Source organism: Dicentrarchus labrax, unplaced genomic scaffold, assembly GCF_905237075.1.
Source record: "Dicentrarchus labrax unplaced genomic scaffold, dlabrax2021, whole genome shotgun sequence".
Classification (NCBI taxonomy): Eukaryota; Metazoa; Chordata; class Actinopteri; family Moronidae; genus Dicentrarchus; species Dicentrarchus labrax.
The window spans coordinates 13,521,066-13,531,848 of NW_026136707.1; the positions used below are offsets into that span (position 1 = coordinate 13,521,066).

General features: G+C 39.3%; 1 protein-coding gene across 2 annotated transcripts in view; it reads right to left on the bottom strand.

The window, feature by feature from the left end:
• The window catches only part of osbpl3b (oxysterol binding protein-like 3b), a 30,094-nt gene extending 19,440 nt beyond the window's left edge, over window positions 1-10,654 (bottom strand). For both annotated transcript variants that reach the window (XM_051406796.1, XM_051406795.1), the window contains exon 1: window positions 10,462-10,654. The gene's annotated coding sequence lies outside the window, so the exon portion shown is untranslated. The remainder of the gene's footprint in view (window positions 1-10,461) is intronic.
• Window positions 10,655-10,783: the final 129 nt, after the last annotated feature.

The window sequence follows — 10,783 nt, forward strand, 5'->3', positions numbered from 1 at the left end:
CACCTGGGCAGTACATACACACAAATATGTACAAACAAATGCAACGTTTTTCTATTAAGACCACTAATTTAATGAAAACAGATGCTTTCCCCTCTAAATTAACCATAGAAATGTGTTCCAAGAGAAGACTGATCCAGTGATTGATGTTTATTGAGTTTTTTGATTTCCAATTTAGGAGAATTGTTTTCTTAGCGACAGTTAGAGAAATGAGCAAGCTGTTCTTGTATTTGTTTGGTATGTTGATGACTGAAGTGTCTCCTAGTAAGCTGAGCTGTGGGGATGGAGGGATTCTGCAGTCCAGTATGGCGGAGAGATTTTTTGTGACAGAGTTCCAAAAAGAGTGAACCGGTTGACAAGCCCAGAGTGCGTGAAAGTAATTATCTGTTGTTCCTGTTGTGCATTGTGAGCAAATGTCTGTGGTTACTAGTCCCATATTTGTGCATTTTATATTGTGTGATATGTGTTCGGTGGATGGTTTTGTATTGGATTAACTGAAGGTTTGTATTGGATGTCATGGCAAATATATTTTTATTTATATCTATCCAAAAGTCTGATGAAGGAGAGATGTTCAAATCAACGTTCCAGTGGGCTATTGGGAGTGTTATTGAATAATCTGAAACTAATATTAGTCTGTATAGCTTGGAGGTTAGTTTATTTAAATTTGTAAATAGAATTATGTTGTCAATTATTTCAGAAGGTTCAAGTCGGTTGTCATTTATGTTAATTTTTTATTTGAGTATGGATTTAAGTAGTGAGTAATTTAAAAATTGATGTCTATCAATCCCGTGGTTCTGTATGAGGTCCTTGAAATCTATAAACTGATTATTGTTAAAAAGATGGCGGAGATGTGTGATACCTTTTTGTGCCCATGTGTGATAGTGAAGAGGATTGTTGTGGAGTTGAAAGTCAGGGTTGTGCCATATTGGTGTGTATTTACATGGTGCTGGAGTCAAATGAGAAGTTCTATCGCAATACATATAGAATATTGAGAGGAGATCAACAATACATTTTATTTTCTGAACTGGATAAAGGACATGGTATCATCATACATCTCTTCAGACTCCCTGCATAGCACAGGAAAGCTGTAATTTCACTGAGTGACAAGCTAATTTAAGTATTCAAGTTCAGTCTCTTATGCAGTATAATATAAGCACTCATGTACATCATTACTGGCAAGTTTGCAGGCCATGATTTACCCTGTAATCTCTTTGTTAAAGGAACAGATATAGCCTGGATGCAGATGTTCTTTTCCAAGTGTCTCTTTGAAAAAGGCTAAACAATTAGTGTGGAGAGGTTACATCTCTTGAATGTTCCAGTATAGTGTGGGTGGGTAGTACCCACAACTGTTCTATAATAAAAAACCAGCATGACACTTGGAGGAGACAGATGTGTGACTAGCAGGGGCTTAAAAAGTGTACTTGGCTGTTTGTACTTTTCTCTCTTAGCAGAAGCTCCATCTTATAGGAGAACCTCCATCTGACCCCTGGACTGCAGGAAAAAGACTACATCCAAAAAGTTTATAATGTTGTTTTAAACTTCCCTGGGGAAGCAGTGTATACACTGACAGGTCAAAGTACCACTGCACACATATTTAGCATTTAGCTTGAAGCATCACTTTACCTCGGTACAGCCTCACTAGCTTGGCTTTAGTCTTTTTTTTTTGCATTACTGATTAATCTGAATAACTGTTTGGTCTATAAAGTGTCAGAAAACAGTAAAAAAAAAACCTGTCCAAATCTTCTTGGGTCTCCTGTGACATCTTGCAATTGCTTGTTACGTATCTGATGAACATCAGTCTACAACAGTATATCACACAAGAAAGAGGATCTGAAAGCAATAAATATTTGGCATTTCTGATGCTCAATAGCAAGCATATTCTTATCTCACAATAGACCAGCACTTGAAAAGCACTTTAAATTGCATTCTATTTATTTGTAAGGTTGATTGATTGTTGCTCTAATTTCAAAATATACTGAGTAAAAAAGCTCTGTTATGGAACACAAACTCTCCTAGTGTTGTTAAGAAATAAGAAGGCGTAACAGAGAACTGTCAACAAATACTCAGTTAGCTATAGATCTCCACTGAAGTTATAGATGGCTTAATGTCCTTTTAAGTGGCACTAACTGGATGGACAGAAGCTGAAAGCCCTCTATTACATCTTGCAGTTCATGTTGCAGATGTTCCTCTGTCCTTCCACTGTGTCCAGAGCCAAAGGGCTGACAAGCCTAACAGGCTTTCAGGCATTATTAGGATGTGACTCACCAGAATAAATGCTTAATGGTTGAACCCCCACAGTTTAGATTTCTTAAGAAATAAGTGTCATGTTTGCAGAAATCCTAGCACACACTGTAAATCAAGTGGTTGGGTTGAATAGGACTATAAAATTCCCACCGCTCAGAAATATGAAGTGAAACTAGCGAGACCGTAACTCATTTTAGGAGAGAAACAATACTGCTACGGAGTTCAGTGAGAACAAGAAAGAGAAAGTGTGCCTAAAGCTACTTCAGAGGTCGGCATAGCCCCCGGTGAAAAATGAGTCATTTTAAAATATAGTTGGAATATTGACTTTCAGCAGGCTGATAAGATGATATTTAGATAACCTTTAAAAACATAGAGGTTTATATAATATCTTAAATAGCATTTCATATGCAAAACCCAGCTGTCAGAGTTGAATTATATTCCAATTCCAAGCCATGAAAAGCAGCCAGCTCCACATGTCTATGAAGCTTATGTTTATAAAATAGCCAATGTTTATGTATAAAGCAACAAAGCTGTTGGGAAAGACTATAAACGGAAAAATTGCTTTTTTTTATTTCATTAGATAACAAGAATGGCTTTTCAGCTCGTACTGAATCTAAATAGATTCCCTTTGATGTGTGACGGGCTGGTTTGATGAAACAGAATTAAATAGAAGAAAATCAATGCTGATTTAAAATTGCTCCAAGAGGCAAAGGTGCTCTATGTCTTTTCAGCTCTGCAACAATCAGCCTAAACTTGACAAAACAAATGGCCTCTGCGTTCAACAAACACCTCACATGGTGCTGTGATAACCACCTTATCTCTGCAGTCCACCAGCCATTTTCAGACACATTGTTCCTCTCAATACAAAGCTCTTAGCAACAAAGCAAACTATGGTGAGGAAAGTCATTTATCTTTGGACTTGCTGCTATCCATCCATCTGGATAAACCCAACTCAGAACCTTAATTTTGATTGCTTTTAATTTTTCTCTGTAGGATAAACTCATCAGAAGTTGGTTTGTGATGAGCACACAGATTATTCTCCCTGTTTGCTTTGGAAAAACATTAACAACCTCTTCTGATAGCTGCTACCCACCAAAGGAGACACACTGGGCTCTCATTTGCGTCATCTAAAAGTTACCACTTTAATAACAGTAATCTTATTACATTTGTGCATTACCCTGATGGGATGATGCCACTTAGTGTGTGTTATTTCATTATTGAAATGCGGAACAACTCTTTCTTGGAAGGGGAAGAGAAACCCTGACATAAAAGGAGTGAAAGAAAGGGTGGGATCAGAAAACAGTAGACACCAATATTCTCCTAATACTTTGGCCACATTCTGTATTTCTCTGCTTTAACATGCAATAACGAGCTGAAGTGATGTTTCTGAGGGGAAAAATGTATTTAATAACGATTTAATTGTTAGACATTTTGGGAAGTATTTATTATTTGCTTTCTTATTTATAGAAGAGAAGATTGATACGACTCTCCTAACTGTCTGACAAAATGTTGAACTGCATCCTTAAAATTTGAGGCGTTTCAAACTTACAAGCATTGAACTATCAGTTTTTATTTTTCAGCCACTCGGGGGGTGCCTTAGCTCCCCCCATTTATAACGGCTGAGTCCTTACCGCCGCAGCCCGAAATCAAATCCAATCTGTGGCCTTTTGCTGCATGTCATCCCCACTCTCTTCCCCAGTCTCTTCCCACTTTCCTGTCTCTCTTCAGGTGACTCAATCTAATAAAAGCAATAAAAGCCCAAACAAGTCTCTTATCAGTGGTGTGTCTCATACTTTTTTAGTTGGAAAACTTCATGAAATGATGATAACACCATCAACCATAGTAACTGGGTTCTGATTAGGGAGGACATAAGAGACGAAGACGAGCAATTGAAATCTGAAAGCAAGATTTCTTAGATGGTGTCATTCAAAAATGGTGTGATTAGACTTTCAGATGAGGTCCTTCACCAGGCTGCAATCAGTCAGAGAGCAGAAGTATCACTGCTGTCTCAGAAACAGCTTCTTCAGTGTGTGTGAAGAGTTTTCACGACGATTAGAACACATGGGCAACTGCACAGGAAAGAGTAAAGTCCTGAAAGTCTCTAGCTTTTCCCCTGTGAAAGACGTCACTATTATCAGGCGCTGTAATTTATCATCTTCTCCGGCCATGACTGCTGCCCTCCTGTATCCTTTCCAAAAAGATCTGAAAAGATCTAAAAAAAAAAAAATCTCACATCTCAAATCCATCTGCAGAATCAGGCCACCAGAGGTTCTTTCTTAAAATATATCCTTCAAGCAACATTACAGGTCAGCACGGCAGCACCCAGCAAGCCATTAGCCCAGAGGATTGACACAGACAAAACTGGCTTCATCCCAACATGAGATCTATTATTCATTAGAACATCTCTTCACCAAGCAGGGTTATGTTTGCCAGCCCACGTCTGTGTGTGTGTGTGTGTGTGTGTGTGTGTGTGTGTGTGTGTGTGTGTGTGTGTGTAGCCACACCTTCTCTGAAAGAGACACACAAATGGTAATGCCTGCTCCTGATCTGCTTAAGGCGTTGTGGTGAAAGGTTGCCAAAGCCAGAGGGAGACCCTCCAAAAACCAGGCTCACGATGCTGAGCTTAAAGCGTGCACATCTCTCTCTCCGCTATATATTTAATCTTACATTTTTAGGATGGAGTTTCAGTTTGAAGCCTTCTCGACTCGACATATTCAGCCCGAGAGAAAACCGCTTGCTGAGTTATGATTGCAATAATTACATAGAGACAGACAGACTCCCCCTCGATAACTTCCTGCTGCATAGGACATCTTTTCATTCATGGGCTACTATCTGTCGTATGACAGGCTCTGTATCACAAACTCTCACAAACACCACACCGCATCCTGTTAATCAACCACATCCTCACACTCCCTTCTCTCCAACAGCCCCAACAGCCCCAACAGCCCCATCCTCCCACTTTCTCTGTCTCTATTTCTTTCTCTGGTCTGCTCTGAGTGTGCCAGAGGTCCTCTCCTTTGTTATATTCACATTGTGGGGGAGCCTGACAGCCTCATAACTCAACACCAGCTCATTAGGACGCAGACTTGAGTCACAGCTTAGCTCAACACACGCTAACAAAAGAGTGGGAGAAAAGCATAAATGTGTGGAACTTTCGTGGTACAAAGTGCTCTTCACGATGTGTCACATATTTAGTAACTTGCGTGACAGTTGCGATCCAGCTGCTGCTTTCCTCAAATTAAAGATTACAGTGCTTACGACTCAACCACTGCCCTGATTAGGATGCAAGAGCAGCATCTCCACCGCTGTTCTCATATTAATTCAGAGGTGTTGACCTATAGAGAATGATGTAATTGAGAGAGTACATGTCATTGTTAGCATGCTGGTCCCTCTTCATAATAATTGATGGGGTCACAGAAAATAGGCCTAAAGCAAAGACATCATGACAACTGGAAATAACATCTGCACTGCCACAAGCAATCTCTAAGTCCTTCGAGTGCAGATATATTTAGACATGGCATCGTCTTCCATTACCTTCCATTTATGGACAGAGATAAACTCTCTGACTGAGAAGAGTTACCACATCTTGAGAGATTTACTTCACGCCTTAACTCTGTCAGCAGCATCAGAAAAGCACTCCAAACTCACAGGGCTGGAGTATGTTTGAGCCTTCAGCATGAATCCCTCTGTTATAGTTTATCATAGAAAATCTAGACTGTCACAGCACCAGAAGCTGACTCAAACTGTAGCTTCCTTGAAGAGACAATGGGTGGGGAGCTTACAAAAAGGGGCACTGTATTGTCATCTCTGACAAGCTTGCGTTATTGTGGTTTGACTGCAAAACTGTGTTTTGGAGGACAATATATTTGCAGCATATGTTGCTAAACTTGTGGTGTGATCACATTTCACCAACAAATCTTTGAAGTTGGCTTGTTTGTTCCACGTGTATGTGTTATTGACCTAATTTCTTGTCTTAACCTTATTGACTGCAGAGAAATGTATAATCCCACAGGGACATTTTCCCAATATGATCCGAACAAGATGAAATAACACTTTCTCGCTTGAGTTTACTGACTGAATCGTATCAATAATACTAGACTGACATTATGACATGTAGTAATTTTGAAACCTCACCAAACTGCAACAGTTTTGCGTTAACCATGTTTATTATTGTTACCATGATAATGAAGGTCACCAGACAATTGTTACCATGACAACGTAGGTCACCTGACTTCATCCTGTACTGCACATCCAAAACTCTAGGGAGAGTGCGAATTTACTGAAAAACAGGCCTTTCGAAGCTGTGGGCTTTTGTTTTGGGGATAACAGTTCTGTCAGAAAAATTAGCTGTTGTAACAATGGGATGTGTCCTTATTGACCAGGTTCACCATCTTAGTTCAGCCTGTAATCATCCTAATATTTACTAACTGTAAACACAAAGTACAGGTGAGATTGATGGAAATGTAATTACTTTTCCAGGTATTTGATTGTAAACCAAAATATTAGCCTATGGCGCTAGATGAAAAGTCATTAGGATTCATCCTCTGGACAAAAGATAAAAAATGTTATGGCAGTCCACCAAACAGTTAACAACTATGCCTCTACCATGGCTGAAAATGCTAATGGTCCCCCAGAAAGGCAGCTCTGAAAACCATATATCACACACTGCATCAAGTGTACACAGTCTGAAGAAAGTTGAACCTAAATACATGTGCTGCTGACCAGGGATGCTATGGTTGGGTCAATCGGAGGGCCTGAGGCCCGAGACCCCTTTCTGCACTGACATGCATCCATGACATGCATTAATAGTATTGTAAACTACAGTGCAAATTAAGAGAACTCGCTCTCTCTTAAAAACATGATACTGCTACTGTTATAAAAACAAGCAGGAATGAAATTTAGCTGATGTTGTGCAGACGGAAACAAAATTGTTCCACACTGGCAGAACTTGAACAGAGGGACCACTGGTCAATATCCGACTATGACAGCTGATTAGGTGCTATCAGGATATCCATCATTTTGAACAGAGATAAATCATAATAGTTTTTCAAATTAAATTCTTACAATGATATATAATACATAATACAATTACAATACTATTTAAAAATTAGGCTGACAACAACCTCTTTATTTATTCTTTATTCTTTATATGTATATTGGTATTAGTTCTGAAGATTTATGCATAATGATTTAAATGACATTTAAAAGCCAAGGCTGACTCACCAATTACAATTTGTCCAAATGTAAAAATAGGTAAAGATAAGTTGAAATGTTATTTTCAGACTCAAAGCCCTTGAATATTTAAGTACATCAGAGCTTCCATCCTTTAAGATGGTGAACATTTTTGAATAATTCAGCCTTACAAACAAGAAATGACAAAGAGAAAAACAGAGGCTGTATGGAGGAGTTCAGTGAAAACATGTCTTTGCTCATGGACTGAGCTATTGTTTTTAAGTTAAAAGTATCTGCTAGTGCCGCCCTCGTTAAAATTTCATGCTGATATCTGGCAGCCTGTAGGGGAGTTATGAAATCAGCCTTTTAGCTTCCTTCAGCCTGATGCCTATGAACAAACAGTTTTTGTATTTTTTTTTACCAAACAAAAACATTCTCTTAGATTTGAATTGTAAGAAAAAGCAAAAGTGGTCCATAACTTTAGTTTCTCTTTTGCAAGCCTAAAACCACATCTACCTGTTTACATGAAACCACATGAATTATTTATGGGAGGCCTACTGCCCATGCAAAAAAAGGCAACACCTGCCACATGCACAAGTTGCTCACAACAGCTGTTATGCTGGTCCTATTTCTCCACATTATTCACTTATTGTTTAGTGGATATTTTAAAAAAGATTATTCTTTTTCTTTTTAGAGCAGACCCTGGAGCAATGCTATACAGGTCTAATAACTAATAATTATAATTAAGTGACTTCAACTGACACATTTACAGCTCTGTACTCCTCTACTATCTCAGTGTTGTTAATCAATGCAAGGGAATTATTGATTGGTAAATATCAATGCATTGGACTGGCTATCTGTCAACATTCTACAATACGATGATACACTCCTGAAGTACACGACGAGCAACAAGACACAGCACGCGACCTGGAAAAGAGCAGAAACACTCCATCTAATTTATAAACTGAGCACAAAAATACATGTTCACAGTGAAATGTAATAGATTATAGGTTGTGCAAATTTATTTAAAAGATTTAACTTGATGCCAGGGGAAAACTTTAAAATTAGAGTGGAGGTGGCCTCATGCAATGCACAGCCCCACTGCTGTTTTAAATACAGTTTGTCTTGCACAGACCAAGCTTTTTATCTTTACTGCATTCCACAGATTCTACTGATTCCTCTCCCTCCTTTAGCCCCCCCCGTGTTTGTCTGACTGACCTGGATGTAAAAGGAATAAAAAAGCTCAAGAGTAAAATTTTGGCCACAAAACAGCCAGCAGTGACAGAGGCAAAAGTCTCGTCCACATACTGAATTGTAGCATCTCCTGAGAACTCATTAAAGGAGGGTTACAACAAGCAAAGCCTCCAGTATTATAATAACGTAAGTATAAGTAAATGTATTGTCAAGCCTTTTCCCCTGAATGTGATTTTTGTCCTTCACCTGTATGAAGGTTACAGGTTACATATTCAACATGTTCAGTAGTAAAGAAAAAAAAAAAAAAACATTTATTCACTCAAGGTAACAGTTTATTTCAGTTTGTCTTCACAACAGCTTCAATAACAGAAGGACAGAAGAGCAGCCGTCTATCCCTGTGCAAGCTGGTTTGTAAAAAAAAAACTAAATTCAGATCAGACTTCTCCAACATTCACTGTTATTGCGCCTCTTTTTATTACGTTTTTCTGCATTGAGAGTAAACATCCGAGTTGATGCAGTAACACCGTCCATCTGAAGAGTTACAACAACACACGGGTCAAACAGGTAGAGTTCAGTTTGTCTCCTCTGTAGAACGACGCCACATTAATGACGCCAACTTCCTTTCCCTCTTCTTGAAGGAGCGGTTTTGACGAAGACACTTCAAATAGAATAAACTGCATTTCAAAAACAATCTCATCGACACAATCAACCCACAGACAGAACACTGATTGTATTGTCAGCATATTCATCGTCCCTCTTGACTCCAGGTCATGACAGACATTTTTACAGAAACTCTCAGTATCCCTTTTGGGCGCCCCACATATTCCAAAACACACACAGCCCAAGCAGCACCTGAAAAGCCTCCTCTGTTGCACTGTTGACACAACACCCAAAGGAGCTGAGATAACACTGTGTAAGTCCTAAAATTATAGCCACAGTCATTTTTCACCAAGCAAAACAGTTTTGACTCACCCAGATTTTTTTAGGATTAACATAGACAATTGACTGCAAAGTTTTGGCACAGGCCCCATATTTAGCTTGACAATCACTATTATTATTAGGATTTACACAGAATTGTAATAATCGGTGCAGTGTGCTGATAACTGGCATAGATATTCTGTTACATCTGCCATCTGCAGTGCATAGTAAATGAAATGCTGTCAAATCCACCATATTCCTGTTTTTGCAACAAACACTGTGTAGTGAGCATGATATGCTGAGCTCAAGCCCTGATTAAATCTGAAAATGGATCCTATCTGCGCTCTCTGTCATCATCACACACCTACATCCACTCAGCATGAGAGATACAGCCACTCATAAAGGCACATTATTCATAGTTTTGGCTTGTGACTGGGTTACACTGAAGGCTTATTGCAGAGACTGCAAAGACTGTATATTGGGTTATATTGAAACAGTAGACTTATCATCCACGACTTGTATTTACTTCTCAAGAGGAAAGAAGAAGGGGGTTCAGAGTTACCATGGAGACTGAAAGGATCTATTGGTGTTTATTGAATCTCATGTTATGATCATACTGGAAAACCCTGAGAGTTCAACACAGTGTTTAAAGTCACGTGGAAGTCAATGCAGTTTACTGTTGGCTTGTTTCACTCAAAAGCTTTCCAAGTGATCACTCTGAAATTTTACAGCATTCTGTTTAACTGTTGTGAAAGGTTTCATTTACATGTCGCCTCAAAGAGCAATAAAAACAGGCAAAGCAACTTTTAAAGCACTTATTCAACTGACGTGCTTTCTAAGTGGAAACGCGACTTACTTTGTCACAGAATCAAACCATCGAGTAGACCACAGAATTTTTTTATCTGCCACAGAAAAAAAAAAAAAACCCGCACTCACCTTGATACAGTTACATATGTGAGTTCCAGGTAGTGAGGGCGGAGATCTCGGAAACAGTCGCTTTATCAAACCCAAAGTGGAGCACACACACCCAGTGAAGAGATACTCAAAACTGCAGCCTCAATACAGACAGCCTCCCCACTCCGGCCTGACATGCACACACATGCACCATCCGCTCTGAAAAGCATCAGTTTCTCCACCTCTGTATGGAGGAGGGCGGCGGCGCTGACTGACAGGAGCCAAACTCCAATTAAAATGCAGAACGGAGCTTAGCGTCACCCCCCAAAGGGGCGGGGCTTGTGTCATTGACAGCATCTTTTCC